A 26,248-nucleotide genomic window follows, 5' to 3' on the forward strand; every position below is an offset into this window, starting at 1 on the left:
CCTACTTACAGTATATTGCTCATCACAGAGGAATTAGAGATAATGATTTTGCAAAAAGTCTGCCTTCATAGTTAGAAATCCCTGTCAGCCTCTGAGTCACCAACTTATATGAATTGTATGCATGGGTGTGTCCTATAGAGAGTGATTGTTTACAAACAGCTATAATCTGATGCACATGGCCATAGGCTGTGATCTACATGGAGCAGATACACCCATTTAACTGCTTTGGTGTCAGTTATTTTTTCCAACAGGAAAAATACACTAACATGGACACTTGTCATTTATTACATGCAGCAGCCGAACTCCAGGTAAGGCTGAGCACACAAAAGCATTCTCATGGAGAACTGGTGTGACGGGATAGAACAGTGATAGACAGACCTTCCTGCTTTTAGAACACTGCCAGCTATTCATAAGATAGTTCAGGAAAGACGCTCTGTCAGATGAAACGATCATCTTACATCAGTTTTTTGTTTTCATGCATTGTATGACCTTTATTAGTGAATCTCCAGATGATGCAAAGGGTTAATTGTGTGAACGTTGAGGAACTTACAGTAACACTGTGAAGACAGAAACATCACAGGCTTTCCTGGCAAGAGGCTCACAGAGGGTAGGAGGGGACTGCAAAATGAACTCTCTCAGGCTTTGTCGTGTATGTTTCCCAAGGCCTGCCCTGGCCCCTTTGATAAATGACACATGTCATTCTGTCACTGGCTGACACTGCAGCTGGGAGGGCTGATGATGTATGATTCTACTGAAAAGGAAATCAACTTTTTTGGCACCCACTACGTCTGTACCCTGTGTAAGGATTTTGTTACTTAAATAAGTAAAGATAAACGCAGCAGTGAAAAAAAGAGGCAGTGAACGACAGCTTACTCTTAACATAAATTAGCTGGATAATGGTGAAATGTGCTAGCCTGTGATAAATAAAAGCAACATTAGTCAATTATTAATCACACTCCAACTTGTAGCGAAGGCCCATGAGTTAAATCAGAGGCCAGAGCTGCCTTGCAAACAGATAAGACAGGACATGATAGATGTCTTGCATAGTATAATCAGGGTGGAATCACAGGCCTAGTCAAGCAGAACTAAAAGACACGTGTGGAAGCTTCTGGAAGCACATTCATATTTCTACCTTTGTACTAGACAGATATCATTTAGCTGTCTTAGATGTAAATCTGGCAGCTAAGACAATTATTCTGGGCACATCAATAAATATATTGTCCTCTGACCTAACCATCACCATATTACATGCTATATTCTGCCCACAAAATGATAACACACTGTAGAATAATAATAATAATAATAATAATAATATCATTATTAATTTATTGCAGTTGAAGTACAACAAACAATTCATGCCAGTAATTAGAAATAATTATAATATTAACGAACCTCAGTAATACACTATACCACAGTTCAACCAGGTTGATTACAAATTAGCAGCATTTTAGAACAAAATCATCATGAAAAGTGTGTTTTACCCTTACATCTAAATGGGCCAATCATAGGCTTTGTTTAGATACCCAGAATTCTCCTCTCGTCTTTTCTCATTGGTTTATGAGACTGCACAAAGCAAGAAGCAAAACTTTTTGCATGCCTTTTCTCCTTGATTACTTGGATTCTACACATCCATAGGTATTCCAGCTCTGAATATTTATCATGTGGAGTAATCATAGCTTTCACAATGAAACACGCAGAGCTACTGAGCAATAATCTACAAAAAAAAAATCATTTGATAAGCATTGTTTTTGGCTTCGAAAAAGGAAAATGGTGATGAAAAAAAAATAACGATTAAAGTACTGCTGCTACAGTTTTTTTTAAAAGTCCAAAAAATCGACAGAAGAAAATTTCAGTCACTTCATCACAGAATAATTATCTTATTTAATTAAGCTCCTCCATAAAAATATAAGATTATAAATTACTATAGTCTGTTCTTTGCTGTCAATCACTGCAGCTATCACCTAGATCACATCAGGTTATAGTGGGAGTTGGTGAATGATTAGTAAATGAGCAGCTACACTGTTATGCACAAGCACAACTGTGCGGCACTCTTTCCTAAATTGAATGAACAGAATTATTTTGGCATCCCTATGGGTCGTCTATGATTGCTCCTTAACCAATTCGCATCCAGACCTTGTTTTCCCCTTGTGGACCAGAGCAGTTTTGACGTTTTAGCTATGCCCCTATTCAATCAGCAATAACTTTATCCCTACTCACTACACCTAAATGACCTATATATCATTTTTTTCAAGAAAAAACAGGCTTTCAATGAGGGTGTTTAGTCCCAAGAACAATTTTGTTTTCTAGGCATTTTAATGGAAAAAAAAGGAACAAAAAAAAAGAATGCATTATTTCTCAGTTTTTAACAATTCCAGTTTAAAAATAAAAAGTGCCACAGTGATAAAAATCATGCCACCAGTTTTATGTCCCCCTAATATAGTCAGATGTGTCCCGAGTATTAGCCCAACCTTCCCAGTATAGCCAGATGTGACCCCAATATCAGCACCCCTGGTATAGTCAGATGTGTCCCTTCTATGTACCACCCCCCAGTACAGAGAGACAGTAACGCTGCCAGGACTGGCACCCCTCACTATAGGCAGATGTGTCCCAAGGATAAAATTTCCCCCATTATAGCCATATGTGCCCCCAGAATTGCCCCCCCCCCAATTATAGCCAGATGTGCCCCCAGTATTCAGTTAACCCCCCTCCCAGGTAACCAAATAAGCAACCATTATCAGATGCCCCCCCCCCCAGTTACCCAGATGCCTGGCAGGTTTTTCACACGCTATAACCCCCCCCCCCCCCCCTCGTGTGGATAGCCAGATGTGCGTCCCCCCCCCCCCCATCAGGCAGCCCCTCTGTGCACATATAGCCTAAAAAAATGTAAATAATGCTGCCTCTCTCACCTTACCTTGTTCCAGCGATGAGCCTGCAGCTCGAGCACCCGATCCCCACTCTGCACTCAGCCGCGTAATGCCGGTTACCCGGATCCCAGCTTGACGACGTCATCAAGTCGGGACCTGGGTAACCGGCAATACGCGGCTGAGTTCAGAGCTGGGATTGGAGGCTCGGGCTGCAGGCTCATCGCTGGAACAAGGTAAGGTGAGAGAGGCAGCATTATGTACATTTTTTTAGGCTATGTGTGCACGGAGGAGGGGGAGATGAAAGATCACGCTGTTGGCTACAGGTGATCATTCATCTGCGGGGGGATCACTAATTGGCTACAAGGGAACATGTTCCCTTTCACCAATTAGTAAGGCAGCTGAGAGTGCCGGAGGGTGCGCTTGGAAATGCTCCCGATCATGCACAGCAGGGATGCAAGCAAGTCAGTATATCTACGTCATGGCGGCTTGGAGGATGCCACAGATGACGTAGATATACTGTAGAGGTGGATTAAGTGGTTAATATGGTATTAGTAAATCAGAGCTAACGTGTGAGTGGATGGTGTCAGAATGAGAAAATAATATTGGCCATGGTAATAATGGTTATTTGGGTACTTACATATTATACCATCTACCAAATTTCACTGCACCCTGTTTAAAAGAGATCTAGGCTTTAATTTGCATTATGCCCCCCATCGGTGCGATGCACCGTTCCTGAGTTAGGGGGTGTTGTACGAGGGGTGTCCACTGCCTCTGACTGACTGCCAGCAGCATTTGCCTGGCAACCCAAGTTTCCAGCGAGAAGCCCATCGAGCAGGTGGGGGTCCTGGTGTGCAATGTCCACTATCCAAGTGGGCTAAGAGTTAGATTAAAAAGATGTTTGAGCAAAGCGGATAGAATGAATAGAATATACATGTGTGAAAATACGTATGCTAATGCGATGCTATAGTGTGAACATAGCTGTGTGCACCTAGAAGGTGAGGATTAGACCGGTTTCTTACATTATTGGGCAATGACCAATGCTTTCAACCACTGAAAATGCTTCATTCAACACAGCTGATCTTTCCCTTCTTCACCAAGAACATGGTAGATGTTAAAGGACACAACCGAGGGAAATAAAAAAATCAAGATCTACTTACCCGGGGCTTCCTCCAGCCCCTGGCAGCCGATATGTCTCTCGCCGCAGCTCTGGTATCCCGGGGTCCCTTCCGTTGCAGATGCCGACCTTGCCAGGTCAGAATCTTCTGCGCCTGTGCAAGTGCATGGCCCCCACCACTCTTGGTTGTGATCCAGTGGCTGGGAGCAGGCACAGTAGTTCTCTGACTGCACAGAACACTCCAGGCACGAATGTGAATGCATTTGCGTAGGCACAGGAGATGCCGACCTGGTGAGGTCAGGATCTGCACTGGAGGGGACCCCGGGACACTAGAGCTGTGGCGAGGGACATATCGGCTGCCAGCGCCAACTGTCTGGAGGAGGTCTCTTCTTAGGCAAGTATCTTTTCTTTTGTTTATTGCCACCTTGGGTTCCCTTTAAGGGCTAGTTCACACAGATGGCTTATGCCCATGATTACTAGTGTTGGTTGGCTTGTCAAGCAAATGGTTATCTACTTAAAGGAACCTGGAATTTTTAACCTGGGATTGGGAGAGTTGCTGAAGTGCTGGTAAATAATGATGTATACATTTCACTTGCTAATTTTTTTTGTTTACTGTTTTAAATTCCTTTCACTCCTAACTGACACTCAAATTTGACAGCACAGTGAGTCATGAGGGGAGGGGGAATTCTCTCACAGTGCATCTGTTAATCCTGTGTGTGTGAGAGAGAAAAAGCTCTCAGCAGCTGCAGCTGCCTGTGTACTGTGTCTTGTGTCTCTGACTGAAGTGTCTGACGAGAGCAGAGGAAATGTAACTTGTTAAAAACATTTTAAATTGTCTGTGACACCACAGCTTTTCATACTTTTTTTTTGTCTTCAGAGAAAAATACTCTGTAGTCTGATATGCAAAAAAAACAATACTGGCTGTGCATTGAAGCTGATACCCCTTTTGCAAATGATTTGTTCCAATAGAGCTAAATCCTACACACAATGAATTAAAGCTTTTGCCTTTGATATTTAACATGAAAAGTAGGAAAATGTTTACACAGCTACTTAGACATTATTTGTACATTGTCATTTCAGAACACTTGGTTTGATAATGTTCCTTTAATACTTGGCTGATATTCTTGCAACTAGATATAGGCATCCACATAGGCAGATGCAGTCGTCACTTTTCAGGTGGTTTTCCAGCCAGTCAGAAATGGTGTGGGTATCACATGGCTCAACACCACCGCATGTCAGGTTGGAAGTTACCACCTAACAAGTCCAAATTAATTCTGTATGTGTGAGAGCTACTTAAATATGGACATTTTTATCAAACAATTTCTGTGGTTCAAGGACAGGCATGGCAGATTAAGAAATGCCAAGACAGTTTAGTTAGTGATTTTCATGTGTTTATTAACAGATTCATTTTGGATCTACCGTAAATTGAGGTAAAACTATTTCACAGCAATAGCCAGAAGAAAGGGAGATTGCCTCATAAAGGGCTTATGAAAATAATAAAAACAAAAAACACCTTTTTTCTTCGTGCAGCCTAAATGTAACAGGATGGTGTAGTATGTTTTCTTTAGAAAAAAGACTGAGAAAGCCAACTTTTCTGTCACAATCAAATAAGCCCAGCATTATAAATTTATAGCAGAAAATGTGTGGTACATAAAATACTTTATTTTCAGCCCTGCACTGACCATTACAGATGCACTGAACCCAGATAAAGCAGCCTGACACTGCATAAGATTTGCTATAAAAATGCACTTTTTTCATGCACCTATATACAAAGCACATTCCTTCGCATCACCATAAAACACAATTTACAAGGTTTTGCGCACTGCAATATACACAGTAATACTAACTTGCATTTAAGATTCGGAACTCGGGAGAGAGACAGTCAGAGTGAGAGAGAGAGAGAGAGAGAGAGAGAGAGAGAGAGAGAGAGAGAGAGAGAGAGAGAGAGAGAGAGAGAGAGAAAGAGAGAAAGAGACAGATACAGTGTATACAGGTTATACATTTTTTGACTCAAAACTAAATGTTTTTCTTTCATTCAAATTTTCTTTTTAGTGGGTGCAACACATTTACAGAGTGGCATTTTAAAGAGACGAAAGCGAAAACATTTGTATGATATAATGAATTAGTTGTGTAGTACAGCTAAGAAATAAAGCATTAGGAGCACAGACATATGTCTAATATTTGTTTCCAGTACAGGAAGACTTAAGAAACTAGATTTGTTATCTATGCAAATAGCCATTGAGCTCTGTGGAGAGCTCTGAATTCTGATTAGGTTATCTCAACTGTATTGTGTTTTTCTTTTGCATAAAACAGTTCAAAACAGGTCAAAAGTGCACTGCCTGTTCTGCAAAAACTTTTAGAATGCTGATTAATGTGTAAATTGCAAGTATTAGGGCTTGTTTCCACTGTTGCGACGCGATTTCGGCCGCATTCCGACGCTTGTAAAAACGCATGCGGATGAGTTTCCGCATGCGTTTTTACCCGCGATTTCGCATGCGATTTCGCATGGCAGGGTGCCATGCGAAATTAACCATGACACTGCCAGGGCTAAATAAAATTGAAAAAGGTGCGAAATCGCACGCGAAATCGCGGGTAAAAACGCATGTAACAAACGCATGCGTTTTTACTATTAAATACATTAGCGGCGATTCGCACGGATTCCCGACGCAGGCGAAATCGTTGGCTCTTTTGTGCGTTTTTTTCACGCTGAAAAAAACGCACCTCAACAACGCTACAGTGGAAACAGGCCCATCCACTTGCATTACATGTGCGGATCTGCATGCGTTGGACGCATGCAGATTCGCGATAGTGGGAACGAGCCCTTAGAGAATGATGCAATGTTATAAAAAAAAGCTGTATAACTGAAAATAAAAATATGAGAATATATTTTTTGCTACCAATGTTCTAGTAATTACCCCTACTACACAACCAATTCATGATATCATAATATATTTTTTTTTCGCTTCAGTGTCTCTTTAAATCAATGCATCTAAAAGTGCTATTTCAAATACAGTTCTGATAGATTCAAAGAACAAATATAGATTTAAAGACTCCTGCAGTCAATTTAGAACAAAAAGAGATGAGTCAGGGGCATAGAGATGATTTGCATATCTGGGAGTGATGTATCATGGCAAACCACACTTGCTTACTAAAGCTAAATTGTTGCAAATACCTTCTGTTTCAATAAAACAAAATTAGTAAGAGGGCTTCTCCATTTCTTTCAGCTCCTTATACTCTCCTTGTGGTTCTGGGTCATCATGAGCTACCTGGGTACTTGTCAGCAAACCAGGAACCTGCACAATAATTCCTGGACAGCGGATATGTTTTTTCCTAGAAGCCTATGGTGGAAACACGTCTGCTCTGGACTCCAACCAGACCACAACACACCATCAGAGCAGACACTATACTGTCTGCTCCCGTTGACAATTGGAGATCCGCCTCTAGTGGGAATATAGTGAGAGGGATCTAGAGGCTATCTACATTGTTTTTGAAAGATACTTGCATGACTGGTGTGCTGATATTATGCCTACTAGTGCTGAGTGTGCCCAGAATTAGTATTTAGATCTGGTATTCTGACTCAGAGCCGACTTCACTACGTTGTTCCATATAAGTGGCTTTGACACCAATAAACAAAATCTGTCAGACAGGTGGCATTTTTAAAAACAGAAGCCTGAGACTGGGGCCCCTGGCTGTCGTGCGTACCAGTGTTTGCGAATTTTAAATTTATTTTTTGCAGCTTCCAGTATGCGGTTGACAGGTGAGTGGTTAGGGAGGGGACCGTGTGGGAGATGTGCCTAGACGGGGCATCCCTGTAACCAATGCAATCTACGATTGTGTCCAACCGAAGCCTCCCACCTGAATGCTAATTTATGCAATTCCTGCTATATTTGGTACAGCAGGCAAAGGGTGTATAATGGTACACCGGATTGGCTGACTGGCATGTGCTGACCAGATAAAGGCAGGAAATTGCTCTAGCTGGGAGTTAGCAATTGTGTTTGTTGCCGATCTTCATATTCCCCTTACAACTAGTGTCTTTTAAAGTAGACAGCCAGGATTTTTTCCTGGCCATCCCATCAAGGTCCCCACATAGAACCTGTGAATTTGAGATTATTAATTCATATGGCCATACCGGGTACCTGTAATTTTGTCTCTGCACTTACCCATATTAAATGCACCTCTTAAAGGGAACCTGTAAGAAAAAAGAAAGAGCCCCTGAGGGGGGGGGGGGGGGGGGGTACTTGCCTCAGGAGGGGGAGGCCCCTGGATCCTAACGAGGCTTCCTCCTTCCTCCTGTGCAGCACGGATCTAGCGCTGGGACCGCCAGACAGCAGCAGACACCAGAGCAGCAGATGCCGGAGCTTGAGGGGGAAGATGGTACTGCACCTGTGCTGGATCCTAAAGCTAAAGATCACCGTGTGCTGCAAGCAGTACTGCACCTGTGCGTATCCACCGACAGGCTTGTGGGCGGAATTTCGGGGGGTACCAGCGATAGATTTGGGCTGCACAGGGGAACGGGGAAGCCTGATTATGATCCAGAGGCTCCACCTTCTCTAGGTATATACCCCATAGGGGCACTTTTTTCCCTTACAGATTCTCTTTAAAATGTAAATACTCTGATTTCAAGGGAAAAGTGTGCACAGCAGTGTGTGTGTGTGTGTGTGTATACTGTATATACACAACATTTTAGCCTATCACATTGTTCGTGTACGTGTTTATAGATGGCAGTAAAGAGGATGATCTGCAGGCTCATAGTGGATCAAACAACAGAAACAATTACATGGCGGATATCAATTATTTCTTGATCTATCATCTATTTTTTTAACTTCTCACTTTGCAGTATTGATTTATCTTTTTCCTCCTACTAGTATCTTTTTGTAAAGTTTGACTTTAATTATAAACAAATATTTACATATTGCAAACACTCACTTGCACATATTTATTTATATACATATACTGTACTACACATATGTATATACATATACTATATATTGATGAGCAATGGAAATGGGTATTTGTAAACGTTACCTCACAAAAAAAAAGGCAACTGGTTTACCAACAGGAGAATAAAAATTCCAGTACTGTTCTGTAAGTAATTCAATGTAGCATTTTATTTATTTGATATTATGTGTATAATGCACACTTTTTGTGTTATGCAAGGGTTGATACGCATTAAAAAAAAAAAAATCTTGGATTATACCCTTGACTGCATTTGTGTGAGTGCTTTAGCCTAGTCATTATTAAATGGATTCACACAAGGACTTCAAGTGTTTCAAATGTGATCATTTTTGCACGGATTGCAATTCGGTTTAATCGAATGAACTCACAATGGTGCCCTTAGGCATAAGAAAATATACAAGTTTAAAAAAAACTACTACTCATCCATCCACATATACAAATTGGAATGATTCCGGTAAATGGATCAAGCTAAGGAATATATGCTTAAAGGAAGAGCATGGCATGTTATGACTGGCTTCGTTCTTGCTTTGTTCCTACTGTATCTCCCAAGAGAAATATCTCAAGTGACTTTCACAGCAGACAATGCTTCAGATGTAGTAAGATTTGATCAGTATATACTTAGGAGATGCAGTGCTCAATAGATGCTCAGGAAACAAATATTAAGTAGACTTACGGTATAAAGCATAATGCAATGATGCATTAAGAGCGTACCAAGATAATTGCTAGCTAAAAACATCTGCAGTAACCCATAGTAACTGGATTTCTGCATTCATTAGCTTAGAGCAATAAAAACAAAAAAATAGTAACTTTAGATTGGCTACTTTAGGAGCTGCTACACTTTGCATGCTGCTTTGTGCCATATTGAACATTGTCCTATGGCTAATTTCAGGCTCATGCAACCACCTCGGGTGGGGGAAGCCTCTGGATCCTAATGAGGCTTCCCACGCCGTCCTCTGTCCCACGGGGGTCTCGCTGCAGCCCTCTGAACAGCCGGCGACAGGCCCGACTGTAATTTCAATATTTACCTTTGCTGGCTCCAGCGGGGGCGCTGTGGCTGCTTTCCTCTCCGAACTACACGGAAATACCCGATCTCAGTCGGGTCCGCTCTACTGCGCAGGCGCCGGAAACTTGCGCCTGCGCAGTAGAGCAGACCCGACGGCGATCGGGTATTTCCGTGTAGTTCGGAGCCGACAGCCGTCAGAGCGCCTGCGCAGGAGCCAAGAAGGTAAATATTACGTCACGGCTGCACGGAGGGCTGCAGCGAGACCCCCGTGGGACAGAGGACGGCGTGGGAAGCCTCATTAGGATCCGGAGGCTTCCCCCACCCGAGGTGAGTACCCCCCAGGGGATTTTTTGAGGTTACAGATCCTCTTTAAAGACGTACCTCCTTATTAAGATACACTTTTATACACTGAACAATAACCACATGTAGAGTGGTTGTGAGGTGAAGTGATCAGTTTCTAATGAGGTACAAAAGAAACCTTCTGAGGGGCATATATACAAATGTGGGAGACACCAAGAAATAAAAGAATGATCACTTAAAGAAGGCACATCCCTTCTGCCTGAAGAAGTGACTTGAATCCACAAAACACAGGGCTTTAATAAGCTATCTTAAATTATCATTACAACCAGGACCCCCCCCCCCCCCCCCCCTATCTTCTCATGGTGGTCTCATCTTGTACCCACTCACCTCTTTACTTTTCCCAGCACCCATTTCAAGTATTACACCACGTTGCTTATTCAGGGATATTTCTGGAGGGCCATGTTTCTGTCCAGTAAAGGCAGTATTCAGATGAACAGATTGTTATCACCTGTATTGGTGTTCATTGTCCTATAACTAGAATGTAGCTAATGAGTCAGACAATGGCAGCTTTATTAGGCAACTCTTGAACTTTTAACATATTTAACTTAAGACTTATGGCCACCTTGACAAGCACACCCTTTACACTGTTAAAGAAGTATTTGCTACTAGCCGAGTAATGCAGGGCTAAATAAGCGCAGACAGTGTTTATATCTGATCTAAAATAGGGGCAAGAACAATCTTATTATTAATAACAACTGAATAAAACAAACATGTAAGGTGCAAACTTTCCTACAGAATTGCAAAAAAGTTTACCTTAACTCAAAACAAATCATGTGTGCGCAATATTTTATACTACATTTTAATATGAAATCCTAAATGTATTTTTTCCAAGTATAAACACATTAATTTAACTAATTGCAGGCTGAAGCCTCTCCCTCCCAGGGCATCTTGCCAAGGCAGCATGGTGTTGCATGCTGGAACAACAACTACAGAGGCTCCCGGGATTCAAACGGAAACAAAACTGCAGAAAAGTCACATGCGATTTGCATATTTAAGAATGGTGGAAGGCTGAATTTGATGAATAATAGAGGAGTAGTAGTGTTAGTTGTTGGGTTTTTTTGGAGGGGGGGTCCTCTTTAAAGTGGACCTGAACTTAGAACTTCCTCTCTGCTCTAAAAGATACACAACAGCATAATAACCAAGAACAAAAAAACAGCTGATACAAATCCTGAAATAAATCTGCACTGGTTCTACTTCCTGCTTTCATGGAAGCAGACAAATTGTTAACATCCTGTGCTTTCAAATAAGCTTATCTGCCTTATCTGCTGTGGCAGTCAAATGGCACAAGGGAGAGATCAAGTTACAACTTGAAATGAGGGGGAATTAGACAGGATACACTCTCTAAATACATACAGGGTTCATTTCTCTATGTTTTTCTTCTGTCTTGTGCAAGAGTTCAGGTCCACTCTGATCATGCACTGCAGATAAATAGCTGATTTTGGGAGATTTAGCAAGTAAGGATCTGTTAGTAATGTAATGTGTACAGCGCTCCAAGTGCGTGGGAAACAGCTGGGATTATGGCTCACTGTACCCTTCTCCTATACTTCAGCAAGATATGTAGAATACAACATCATATGACAATCATGCAGCTCATGTTAGATTAAGCACAGTCCAAAATTCCCTTATCCACACACTCTACTTTAGAGTCCAGCATATAGTTCCCCCAAATTCCAGATTTGCAGTTAGCACACAGTTCCACAGTTAGTAGTTATACTCTCACCGATGTCCAGTGGCTGATAGCAAGATATCAGCATTCACGCTTAGCACAAATACAGGCATCAGCTCTCCTCATCAGCTTCATTCTATATTGGGCTCAAACAATACAAGAAAAGCACATAGCGTAATCCAGTTGCGGCAATGCTACTTAGTGACACCCTCCACCAGTGAGCACCTCTGTGCCAGCACACACCGCCACCACAGAACTTCAGAACGCTCACCAGATTCAGAGGCTGACTGTTTCCAGATCAGCAAACACGCTTGGGTGTCATTCAGATGCCGCCTTCCGGACTTTCACTTTCCTCCTGCTCTCTCCTTCCTTAAAAACTCAGAACAAATGCCTCTATAGCATAACTCCGATTTTATTAAACCATATAAAATGATAAAAGTTGCACTCACAAGTGTAAGAAGATCATGCGCATATCAAAGTATAAAACTCGGCCGCTCTCTCCCATCTGCGTCTCTGCTACCGCCGTTCTTGAGGCCACGCCCTACCGGTTTCGCCCCTGATGAGTCATACGTGACGAAACCGGTAGGGCGTGGCCTCAGGAACGGCGGTAGCAGAGACGCAGATGGGAGAGAGCGGCCGAGTTTTATACTTTGATATGCGCATGATCTTCTTACACTTGTGAGTGCAACTTTTATCATTTTATATGGTTTAATAAAATCGGAGTTATGCTATGGAGGCATTTGTTCTGAGTTTTTAAGGAAGGAGAGAGCAGGAGGAAAGTGAAAGTCCGGAAGGCGGCATCTGAATGACACCCAAGCGTGTTTGCTGATCTGGAAACAGTCAGCCTCTGAATCTGGTGAGCGTTCTGAAGTTCTGTGGTGGCGGTGTGTGCTGGCACAGAGGTGCTCACTGGTGGAGGGTGTCACTAAGTAGCATTGCCACAACTGGATTACGCTATGTGCTTTTCTTGTATTGTTTGAGCCCAATATAGAATGAAGCTGATGAGGAGAGCTGATGCCTGTATTTGTGCTAAGCGTGAATGCTGATATCTTGCTATCAGCCACTGGACATCGGTGAGAGTATAACTACTAACTGTGGAACTGTGTGCTAACTGCAAATCTGGAATTTGGGGGAACTATATGCTGGACTCTAAAGTAGAGTGTGTGGATAAGGGAATTTTGGACTGTGCTTAATCTAACATGAGCTGCATGATTGTCATATGATGTTGTATTCTACATATCTTGCTGAAGTATAGGAGAAGGGTACAGTGAGCCATAATCCCAGCTGTTTCCCACGCACTTGGAGCGCTGTACACATTACATTACTAATTCTTTAGGGAGGTGATACCCCCATTGTGTGCTGCGATCAATTGCGGTGGGCGTAGGTCATATAATTTATTCCTGAATTCTGTCATTTTTGTGAGGAGCGCCCATACCACATAAAATAAAGTAAGGATCTGTTGTTCAGTTACGATTCCCTCCCACTTTTGAAATACTTGGACCCATTTAGGTCAGAGGAAGATATAAATGCCACGTCTAGTTTAACTTATCTCGTCATTGTTTTATTTGACATTCTTGGAAGGCAGGGAACAAATTTATGAAAATATAAAAGTTAATATTAAAAAGCTGAGCGCAGAAGGGTAGTGTCATATCTGTCTTTCCTTACACCTGCCATTTTCTCTCATACAGGGAAGGCTACTGACAGGGTCATCTCCAACAACGCTTCCTCTCAGCTGTGGTCAAGCACTGTAACATCAGCATTTGGTATTATTCTGGGCTTCTAATTATGGTGGAAAGCAGTGAGGACAGGATGGCAGATTTCAAAAAGTGTCCTGACCAGTGACTGTGAGAAGCAGACGTAGTAAGCTGTCAATACCAGTGTTTCTAAACTAATTACAACTGACAAGTCATGTCACATCATAACCATGACCAGACATCACATTCACATTCTCATTGTGGGGTACACATATGTATTAGGCATTTATTATGCATACCAAAATTACTGGTATATTATAATAGAATAACGAATAGCCCAGTGTAAAAGAAAATAATAAGTTACTACAAATAAAGAAGCTTAAAGTCTTAAACAGGTTCTAATTGACAAGTAACATGTTGCAAATATACATGTGAGCATATGATTAGGAGAGTACTGCCCATTTTTCTACTACTAATATGCAGATTTTCAAAGCAGCAATAAATGATTCCATCACCCCCTCTTTTCTGTACACCGGAGCCCCTTGCAAAAGGAAAGTTCCATCTATTTATGTATTTTGTATTCATTTAGTGCTGACTTCTTTCACAGCGCTTTACAGAGTATTATCACCAATTGTTCCTCACAATTTAATTCCTACCATAAGCACGTCATCATAGTCTAAGCAAAGATGGGGAGGACATACAAACTCCATGCAGATAGTGTCTATTTAGAAAAGTTTGAGGTAATGGTGACATCACTGCATGTTCAGCAGTTATGTTCTGTATGGAAGTTAATAGAATATGTTAAAGCGGAAAACATTGTACTTTGTTACTAGCCAGTTGGCACCACAACACATTTGTAATCATCACATAAGGCTGAATAGTCAGTGGGAGGCTAAAAGAATATCTTATATTCTCATCAAATTCTTGCAATGATCGCTGGCTAGGGATGACAAGAGGTTAGACTACCTGTGCGACAGGGCCTTGTGTTCCCTACTAAGTGCAAGCTCTTGTGCAAAATATTGAAATAATCTAGTAAAAAGTTGTGCTGTTTCTTATACGAGGATATAAAGTTCCAACAGACAATAGATAAGTTTAACCTAATCGTATGCTCGTATGTACATTCCCCTAATCATATGCTGACATGTACATTACCCTAATCGTATGCTCGTATGTACACTCCCCTAATCGTATGCTGACATGTACATTCCCCTAATCGTATGCTCGTATGTACACTCCCCTAATCATATGCTGACATGTACATTCCCCTAATCATATGCTGACATGTACACTTCCCTAATCATATGCTGACATGTACACTCCCCTAATCATATGCTGACATGTACATTCCCCTAATCATATGCTGACATGTACACTCCCCTAATCATATGCTGACATGTACATTCCCCTAATCGTATGCTCGTATGTACACTCCCCTAATCATATGCTCACATGTACATTCTCCTAATCGTATGCTAATATGTACACTCCCCTAATCGTATGCTGACATGTACATTCCCCTAATCGTATGCTCATATGTACACTCCCCTAATCATATGCTCATATGTACAATCCCCTAATCATATGCTCACATGTACATTTTCCTAATCATATGCTCACATGTACAATCCCCTAATCATATGCTCACATGTACATTCTCCTAATCGTATGCTGACATGTACACTCCCCTAATCGTATGCTGACATGTACATTCCCCTAATCGTATGCTCACATGTACACTCCCCTAATCATATGCTCACATGTACATTCTCCTAATCGTATGCTGACATGTACATTCCCCTAATCGTATGCTCATATGTACACTCCCCTAATCATATGCTCACATGTACATTCTCCTAATCATATGCTCACATGTACATTCTCCTAATCGTATGCTCATATGTACACTCCCCTAATCATATGCTGACACGTACATTCCCCTAATCGTATGCTCATATGTACAATCCCCTAATCATATGCTCTTTTGTACAATCCCCTAATCGTATGCTCATATGTACACTCCCCTAATCGTATGCTCATATGTACACTCCCCTAATCATATGCTGACACGTACATTCCCCTAATCGTATGCTCATATGTACAATCCCCTAATCATATGCTCATATGTACACTCCCTAATCATATGCTCACATGTACATTCTCCTAATCGTATGCTCATATGTACAATCCCCTAATCATATGCTTGTATGTACAATCCCCTAATCATATGCTCATATGTACATTCCCCTAATTGTATGCTCATATGTACATTCCCCTAATCATATGCTTACATGTACATTCTCCTAATCGTATGCTCATATGTACACTCCCTAATCATATGCTTGTATGTACACTCCCCTAATCATATGCTCGTATGTACACTCCCCTAATCATATGCTCGTATGTACACTCCCCTAATCATATGCTCACATGTACATTCTCCTAATCGTATGCTATATGTACACTCCCCTAATCGTATGCTATGGTCGTATGTACACTCCCCTAATCGTATGCTCACAAGTACACTCTCCTAATCGTTTGCTCACATGCACACTCTCCTAATTGTATGCTCACATGTACACTATCCTAATCGTATTCTCACATGTACACTTTCCTAATCATATGCACTTATGTACACTCCCCTAATCGTATGCTCATCTGTATACTCCCTGATCGCACGCTGGTATGACAGGCTCTGTGAAAATGATTGAGGACTGGGGGATGTTGGGGGGGTTAAATTGGACGCAGGGTTAAATACTTACCTGTCCTAATGTCATCCCTTCAGGTAGGCGATTGCTCCGCCTCTCCTTGGATTTGGGCCCGGGCAATTTTTTTTCAAACTGGCCGCGGAGGCTCTAGCCATGCCCGTCTATGTGGCCGCAGCCTGCCCCCAGCTTGGCCTGATTGGTGGATTCTTCGGAGCTAGGGGAGGACCATGGTCACAAAGGTAGAGGTTTCTAAAGAGCTTTGGCAGTCTTTGGAAACATGGCCACCACTGAACTGCTGAGGAAGGTGGGGGGCGGAGTGTTACCTGTGACCTGAAGACATCAGATCAGGTGAGTACTTAGCCCTAACAACCCCTGGGCTCTGCCATTTTTGCCTCAAGTACTCTTTAAGTATACATTTGCCTTCTTAAAACCAAAGGTATTTGTAATTCTTTAGCTTTATGTGAGCAAGAAAGAACTTCCACAATGCACCACTTCCTCTCAGTGAGTGAATATGCAATATACCTAAGGAGCAAGAAATGCTAAAAATGTACTTTCTGACAAACATTTGGAATATTTCTACAAGCCCAAGTGAACATTCTGTACTTCAAATAGTTTGTAAAGAAAAATATCCTGTCAATATTAGAAAGACATTACTGACTGGAATTTGAAATGGTGGGATCAACTGTAAGGAAAATGGTTTGAACAGCCTTGTAATACTTTTTTAAAGAGTGCAGATTTCCCTTGAATGGCGTTTGACAGAACCACTCCGCATTCACACTTGCTAGACAAAGCTGTGTGTGTTCAGGTGTCCCAGGTACACGTTTGCACCAGAGGCTGCCAGTCTGATTGTGCCTGCTCCACTGCCCTTCCTGTGACTTCCTTGACTACACCTTTCTTTATAATGACTGTCATTATATTTACCTGACATCCACTAACAAGCATGCCTGCGGCGGGTTTATAAAACCTGGAGAAAAGGACCTGTATTGTTCATCGCTACGTATCCCATTCAATGCTTATATTCTAATAAGTACACAACAGGGCAACTGAAACCTGATTGGCTGATTTTAGCTAATTAAACACTTCTCTTTCCTCTAGTTGGTATTGCAATAAAACAATCAGCTAAGCAGTCTGAAATCTTGTTTTTCTCCTCACACAAAGGAAGTTTCCGTCACCTGGTGATATCAGGAGGGTGCCATCTGGTCATTTGCCTCTCCAGACAACATTTGCTCGCTTTTGCCAAGCATCACTAGAAAGATATAAAGAACTATAAGGCTCATTCGTTGAAACCAGTCATCAAAAAAAAAAAATCATCATTATTCTTGTTTTACTGTCGCGTAGTTATTATGAACAGCACAAAAACTTCAATCCCATAATTTAGCATAAAATAAGACTTTAATACATCAAACACAAATTGCTTTCAGTGTGGCACAAAACAGCAGGTATCTGTGTTATTAAGTGGTTTTGACAGTAATTGCTGAATATTTGGCGCTAACCACACATTGGATGCATTTGATATGTGAGCCTGCAAATCTTAATTTTACACTTTTCGATCATTAGAAGCTGCACTACAGTCAGACGAATTTGCATATAATAACATGCCATTTCGTGTGAGAAAACATGACTTATAAACACAAACTGCACACTGTGGCAAGAACGCTAATGAAAACATGCACAAAATGAGCATGTTTAGCGGCTCTTCCTGTTCAGTAAGCCACACCTATTTAACAAGGAGTCCTTGGGCAAGACTTCCTAACACTGCTACTGCCTACTGAGCATGCCGTAGTAGCTGCAGCTCAAGCGCTTTGAGTCTGCCAGGAGAAAAAGAGTGATATGTTATTTGTCTTATCTTGTGTTTATTGTGCTGCTGTACTTTATTACATGAACTTGCACCAGTACTGGTGATATCTCAAACCACACACCAACTATGTATGCATCTGCATGTGTATTGCTGGATATCCTGAGTGTACACAGTTTTGAACTTCTCATGTATCTATGATCCCCAATATTTGTTTTGTACCGTGTATAGGGATACAGCAGATGTTGGTGGTATATAAATAAATAATAATAACCAGCGACAACACTTGCTGAAAATATTATCCAGTTTGGGGATTCAAGGCTGGGAGTTTTAATACATCTGTGATAAAATGTATCTTACATTTCAGGGAGCACTCTCCATAAATAATCACTATACACACAAGTATGTATGAACAATTTCTGCAGAAGTGACAGATTATACAACTTTCCCTGTGTGAATACTGACACTTAGATTTTTAGTGTCAATGCCAACACTTCTCTAAAAGTAAGAGGATGTGCCTAGATGGAGCATAGCAGCACATTTTATATTCTTCCTAAATATGTTACTATGAACCAGGGCTGGGCTAAGGCAGAGGCGCGAGAGGCTCCAGCCTCAGGGCGCAGTGTAAGAGGGGGCGCACAACTCACTCAGCTATCATTCCCCTATTGTGCTTGAAGCAGAGAGAAATAAGAAAAGGTTACATAAGGCAGTGACTGCAAGCCAGATACCTAGAGATTAAGATGTTGGGGGCCCTGGGGCGCCTCTTAGTCTAATAGCAATCAGTGTGTAACAGCTGGGGGAGGGATGGGGGGGGGCGCACTTTGGCGTCTTAGCCTTGGGTGCTGGAGGACCATGTCCTGGCTCTGCTATGGACTATCACAAAAAAAGACTTAAACATGAATGATCAAAGAACTGTTACTCAACTAGCCAGAAAACAAGCAATGCAGTATTTATGCATATATGTGGTTTTTGTTGTTGTTGCTGTTTGATTTTGGATGTTTTGCACACACATGTACATAGGGATTTCTGAAACATACTAGATCATTGGAAAATAGTTTTAATTATGTCAATTGTTGAGGGTCAGCATATGTATATATATTTTTATTCTAGGCACTGTATTGACCTGAGGAAGCAGGCCAGCACCCATGAGATGTGTTGTCCCTCTTAGTGCTTAAACAAATTAATACTTTTTTTTCCTTCAAGAGAGGTAAGATTTATATTGCCTCTAACAAGCACAATTGTTTATATATATACCGGGGGCTTCCACCAGTGTTACTGTCTATACATTTACAACCATGGAAATTACAGTACATAGGCAGCTGTTGCTTACAATGACATACCAGGTAATGTCCCTAAAGGAAATCTGTTACAAACTAGAAGTGGCCAAATCGCTTTAGTGAGCTATACAGGTAAGCAGAGGCAGTTACTTTTATATGGAACCCTGGGGGCAAAGAGCTTAATTTACATAAAGTGTATCATTAGCTTATAGGTCACACAGCTGAAGGTGTGCAGGGCAAGTAAAGCTTCCAGTTTTGAAGATGTGATTAAACTAAAAGGAATCAGTTGCTTGGCTCAACAAATACACTGAAATGGCCTATATTTGCATAGCTACTATGGAAACAGGCAGGGCTTTGCCACAAAATGTTATATAATCCTTGTAATCTATGCAACTGACCTGGATGTTTTTTTTTTCCCAAACAAATTTTATAAACACAGTTTTAAATGTTAAAAGTTCAAAAGGACGAACAGTCAGCATACATTTTGTAGTGTCAAACAAGAGTAGCCAGCATGAGTATTATTATTTGTGTAGATTTCTCTGAAGACAGACGGTTTGCAGGTTGCTATGTCAACTAGACATGGCTTCCTCTTTTTCCAGTGCTCAGGCCATGGTGCATGGCAACAGGCAGCTACAGGGGTAATGCACATTTTACATTTGTGGTAAAAAACAAAAAAGTGATTCCTAAGTAGTAGTCCTCATCAGTACAGTTATGCTGGTGGTTTTTGAAGGACTATAAACATAGCTCCTAACTTTCCCTCTTTTAGAGGGACAGTCCCTCTTTGGGAACCCAGTCCTTCTATCCCTCTTTCCTCCTCATTTGTCCCTCTTTCAGGACTGTGTTTAAGTGACTCTACACTTTACTCCCATCCTTTAAATTGATATATTTCTTATTTTCAAATGTTAAAATGAAGGAAAATTAACAAAGGATAGAAAGGACCAGTGTAATATGGATTTTAAAAACAACATATTTTTCTTATGAAATCTTTATGGTATGCAAGACTAAGGGTTTGGCAGGCGTGAGACTTAAGCGTCCCTCTTTCGTATCTCAAAACATTGGGGGGTATGCATAAAGTGGACCTCCAATGTAAATTGCACTCTCTGCGGGTCCTCTTTTAATAGGAAGGTATAACTATCTGCTGTCTCTTTTTATCCAAATCTACCCACCAAGTGTGTATGTGTCCCCCCCCCTCCCCCCGGGTGCAGTTTGAAGGCTCACCTGTCTGCTGTCACGCGTCCTGGCCTTATTTGGTGCCACCGTTGAACATCTGTACCACATGGCACCAGGGGCATGTAGCAATGTCAGTGCATGCCCCTGGTGTCAGGTGGTACAGGTGCTTGCTGTGGCGCCAGACATAAGAGAAGGCCAGGATGCATGACAGCAGACAGATGAGGCTTCAACACTGCACATGGGGGTGGGGGGTGGACAGATCTATACTCTGGGGATGGCAGCAGGAAAAATTTCCAATCTATTGGGCATTGCTGTGCATGGACGGGCAATAGATTCCTCTCAGATCAGAAAGGAAACTAATGTTCAATCTGGCCATATCTCGGGTAATGTATGATGACCACCTTTAGAAGACCAGAAGCCTAGCTAGGTGACAGCCAAACTACTAGTGGTATGATTGTACATTTCCTGACAGCAGACAGATGAGGCTTCAACACTGCACATGGGGGTGGGGGGTGGACAGATCTATACTCTGGGGATGGCAGCAGGAAAAATTTCCAATCTATTGGGCATTGCTGTGCATGGACAGGCAATAGCTTCCTCTCAGATCAGAAAGGAAACTAATGTTCGATCTGGCCATATCTCGGGTAATGTATGATGACCACCTTTAGAAGACCAGAAGCCTAGCTAGGGGACAGCCAAACTACTAGTGGTATGATTGTACATTTCCCCGTTAATCTGACTGGGAAAATCTTCTGACTTGATATTTAGCATAAGGAAGCAGTCCCAAGGTCGAAGTCCTATGTGGGACATCGAAATTCTGAGCATCGCCAGCGCTAAAAAAAAAAAGGTGTTGAGCGCTGGCGATTTTTAAAACGCCCATAAATCGCTAGTGCAATGAATCCTTATGGGATAGTTCAGATCAGCGCGTTGCGTCCGTTTTCCGTTCAGCAAAGCATGGCATGTACTATTTTTGGGACGATTTTGCTACAAGGTATAAAAAATAAAAAAAGAAACACAAAACGCTCACATATCGCTTTTTTGGCAATTATCTGTCAATTACGTCCTGCATTTATGAATTAATACATTGTATTTATTATTTTCCAGGTCAAATAGTTCACTTCCTGACTTGCATCAGGAAGTGAAAAAATAAATCGCTCTGCAAGAGCACTTTGAAAAAGCGCTTAACACGAAATCCTACTGCGCAGTTGAGCCAGGAGGCATAAAAAAATTGCGCTAAAAAAGGAAAAACGCGTCCCTCAGCGATTTCGATTTTAGTTGTGAACAAAGTCTTAGGGCTGTTTTCCACTAGCAATGCTTTGCAATCCACATCCCATCATTTGCAGATCGCAAAAAATGCTAGGTCCTGCTAAATGAACAGAAATTGCGCAGGAAAGTTTCCAGTAGTGCAGTGCGAGTGCGACACAATATTCCCCATTGCATTTTCCGTTCATTTGCGCTTGTGTAGAAAGTATAGGAGCACAGAAAAATTACTTCAGTCAAAGTGCTATGCAAATTTTTTTGTAATCTGGCAATTCACTTTTTTTTCCCCTTGCTTTTTTATTTTTTTCTCTCTCTCTTCCGTTCCAAATCACAATTGCGCTGTTAACCAATCAGATTGTGCGATAATCATGTTGACATTGCGTGCAGTGGGTATATATGAAGCCATGATTCCTAGTGGAAAACAGCCCTTACAACACTACAAAGAAAACAATATGTACTACAAACATTCCAGCACAGTGGGAATAGTGCCATACTCTAGAGATGTAAATTATACCAGAGAACTATCTTTAAGATTTAATATAAGATTGTTTTCTTCATTTCTGTAAATCTGAACACCAGGCACACCATGTTATCAACTAGCATCTACTTTGTCTGCAAAAGTTGCGAATTGACCACCCAAATCTCTTCCTCCTTGTCCTGAATCTCTGCCGCTGGACAGGGGGCCCCTCCCATGGAGTAACGCCGCCGGGCAATGTCACTGCATGTCAAACACTATGTGTGGTGTCACAACCGCTGCCGTTTGGCAACAATTAAATTGCAACCGAATGGCAGACAGGATGGTAAACCATGCCACCTGTCTGAGAGGGGCCTTGTTGAAAATTGATACAAACATATATAATTGCTCTGAAAGACATTTTTGAAGTTAGGAATATCGAAAAATGATTGAAGCTGGAATTACATTGTACAGACAGAATAGGAACACCCCCCCCCCCCCTTCCTGCAATGGTAATTAGATGCACAGGAGCTTGTTACTTGTTTTCCACACCTGCGCTAATCCAGATCCCACATCGTCTCTGTTAGGAATTGAGGAAAAAGAATGTGTTCTACAAGTACACACTTTACTTTCTGACAGGTAAGCAAGCTGAATCAAGGCTTGTCATCATTAATCCCTGCAATGTACAGAGCTGAGCTTAAGGGCTTGCCTTTCACAGCAATAGAGGAGGAGTCTCAGTGTAATGGACTGTTACATTACTGTCCTGTGGCTCAGTGCTGCCTTAGTTCCTTCCTTCATGTGACAACATGTGATTACCTGAATGAGCCCATTCATGACGTTCTGCAAAGATGGGGGCTGCAGAATGCAGCATTCTAGAAGTAATGCTAGATATGCCTTAAGTTGCATTGCAACCCAACCAGCCAAAGGCCACACTTGCCTCTAAATCTTCCAGTGTGATTACAGGGCGTTCTGGAGCTGTACAATCGCATTTTCCAATGTGGATTTTCTACATTCGTTCGCTATTTTCCATATTGCAGGGAAATACATTATAATTGGGAATAAACGTTGCACATGGGAAAAAAAAAAAAAATTAAAAAAAAACTTACCGTATATACTCGCAAGCAAGCCAAATTTTTCACCCCCCAAAAGTGGCCCAAAAGTTGGGGGGGGGGGGGGGGGGGGGTCGGCTTGCTTGCGAGTCATGTGCCAGTATGAGTAGGTGGGTGGGTAGGTAGTGCCCCTCCCCGCTCCCCCCGCTGCTATTACTTTAGAGAGCGGTTCCCATAGTAACGGTGATACATATCGCCGCTACAGGAAGCCTCTCTCTATGGTTTCCTCCGTCATCCCAGCAGCCGCCGAGGGGCGCGCTGCTGTGAATTAGTTAACGGAGCAGCACGGGGATAGAGGAAGCGCCGCCGCCTAAGGTAATAGCAGCGGCGGCCGTGGGGGGAGCGGGGAGGGGCACTACCTAACTACCCACCCACCTACACATACTGGGACTATACTAGCCATACTGGGGCACTATACTAGCCATACTGGGCACTATACTACCTATACTGAGCACTATACTAGCCATACTGGGAAATATACTAGCCATACTGGGCACTATACTAGCTATACTGGGCACTATACTAGCTATACTGGGCACTATACTAGCTATACTGGGCACTTTACTAGCTTTACTGGGACACTATATTAGCTATACTGGGACACTATACTAGCTATACTGGGGGACAACCTACCCATACTGGGACACTATACTAGCTATACTGGGCACTATACTAGCTATACTGGGACACACTGAGGGGATCACGCGGCCAGCATTTCCTACCCCCGGCTTATATGGGGGTCAATAATTTTTCCCTGGTTTTTCAGGTAAAAGTTGGGGGGGGGGGGGGGGGGTCGGCTTACATGCGGGTCGGCTTGCTTGCGAGTATATACGGTAAATTTTAAAACACAAAAGGAAAAATGCTAAAAATTTCCGATTCCAGAGAGGGCGCCACTAACTTCAATACAGTGGTGTTGCTAAAAGCATGCAAATCTAACAAGTGTGACCCACTGCGTCAATATTACACACGATTTATGCTGTGTAGAACAGGTAAACAATCTATATCAGGTAGATATCGGTTGTTTACCTGATCTCTTTTTTTCATGTGTCCACCCCTCACCGCTTTCAGCCATAGGCTCAAATGGGCCTATGAGAGAATGAGAATTGAATGAGAGCTACCGTATCAACTGTATCAGGTTTTTCAACGCACACATATCTCTAACAACTGATAGAGAACAAAAGGTGAATTAGGCCAAAAATGTGGGGGTTATGACAGTTTACTACAACCTGCCTGGTTCACCACATTTGACCAGTAGATTATCTACTGTTGCTCTTGCTTATACCCCTGTGCACCAAATTGATGAAGGTACTGCTGATGCACAGTTGCCACCTGCGGCACGCTGCAATCCCACCATCAGTGGTGTGAAGACTGGGCATCAATCCCTCCCCCCCTTCAGTGCTCTATCAAAATTTTAGTCTACTATATTAGTGGGAATGCCCTGGAAATTTTCCTGAATATTTTTGAATTTTTATGTATTTACTGAATCTAATAGTTAATCTATTAAAAGCGCCAGATAGCGTTTGCATGGCTTTATGACTTCAACAGTCAATAATTCAGAATACATAAATATAAGTGCAGAGTTAGGCAACACAAGTTGGTTTCTCTGCTAGTTAACAATGACTTTTCTGTACTTGCTGAATTTTTGTGCAATAAAAGGCATAAATGTACAGTAGATTTACTTCCTGGAAAATCTTCAAGGGAAAAAGTGAAAAGATAAACACATATACAGATAAAATGGCATTTGAAACTTCTGCCGTCCCTTTGGTATCATATAATTTTTCCTGAGCCCCGTTCGGAATTCTGATAGTGTGCAGTATGTTTATATTACCAAGGTCTCCCCATAAAACGTTTATACTTTTACTTTATGACCTGTCCTTGATTTGACACTTCCGCTCATCAGAAAGGGATTTATAAAATAATCCTGAAGGTGAAGAACAGACATCTGTCAGGGACTGGCTGGGTTTCACTCTGCGAAATTTAAGAAGGGAGAAAAATCCTGCTAAGCCCTCTTTAGTCACCAAAAGACATCAAAGGTAATTATTAAGGGAGACAGACGTCATAAAAAAATAAAATTAATGTCGTTCTTGAAAAAGAGAAAAAAAAAAAAACACACACACAATCTTTCTAGTGTATGATTAGTGAAAAAAAAAAAAAAAACATTAAAAGCTACGTTCTGCACAATCAAAATCTGTGTGCACTTAGTGCGAGCTTGTGATTTACCAATTTAAAAGAAAGAAAACAATTTTACAAAGTTTAAACTAAAAAGTCTTTCAAACCTTGCCATCTGTGGGTACATGAACTATGGATGACCCCGAATGATTTGCACTCGGCTCAGAATCCCTTAGAAAGCAGGGAAAAAGTATCATTAAGAATGACTGATGACTGCCAGTCATGGTTGACCTCACCCAAGCTTTGGTCTCTGCCTCAGTAATAAGCTGTCCTTTATTAGCACCAACACTCCATAAAAGGGGTGTGTTTAGTCACAGGATAGCAGCCTTCTAATGCTCATTGCCTCTCCTTGAAAGATTGATTAGTGCTCATTTTTACTGCCTCCTCTGTATATACAGTGAGGATACTGTGGATTGTCAGGGCCTGTAATATTGATGACTAGTACAGCTGCACAACTCAGGCAGTGAAGGCAGAGGGGACAAAGTTCTCATACTTTTACATGCAGTCATTTCAGTGACTTGCTGAAGGCAGATAAACAGTGTAATGCAATCTCTTTTTTATTATTGCAGGGAGCGTCAAACAAGCGCACATCAGTTTACAGAGGATCCAGACCTGACCCCAAGAGCTTACTAAGTTGTGAAGGCAGATATTA

At 41.8% G+C, this 26,248-nt stretch overlaps 1 protein-coding gene and 1 long non-coding RNA gene across 2 annotated transcripts in view; one reads left to right on the plus strand and one right to left on the minus strand.

Moving 5' to 3' along the window:
* Positions 1 to 26,248, minus strand: part of TSHZ1 (teashirt zinc finger homeobox 1) — a 138,550-nt gene that overhangs the window by 99,021 nt on the left and 13,281 nt on the right. The window lies entirely within an intron of this gene.
* LOC137518782 (uncharacterized) lies at positions 235 to 26,248 on the plus strand. Its single transcript, XR_011020897.1, has 5 exons — positions 235 to 308; positions 13,652 to 13,823; positions 16,440 to 16,710; positions 19,268 to 19,364; positions 26,166 to 26,248. It is a non-coding gene; the product is annotated as an uncharacterized lncRNA (long non-coding RNA).

This window comes from Hyperolius riggenbachi, chromosome 5, assembly GCF_040937935.1.
Source record: "Hyperolius riggenbachi isolate aHypRig1 chromosome 5, aHypRig1.pri, whole genome shotgun sequence".
NCBI lineage: Eukaryota > Metazoa > Chordata > Amphibia > Anura > Hyperoliidae > Hyperolius > Hyperolius riggenbachi.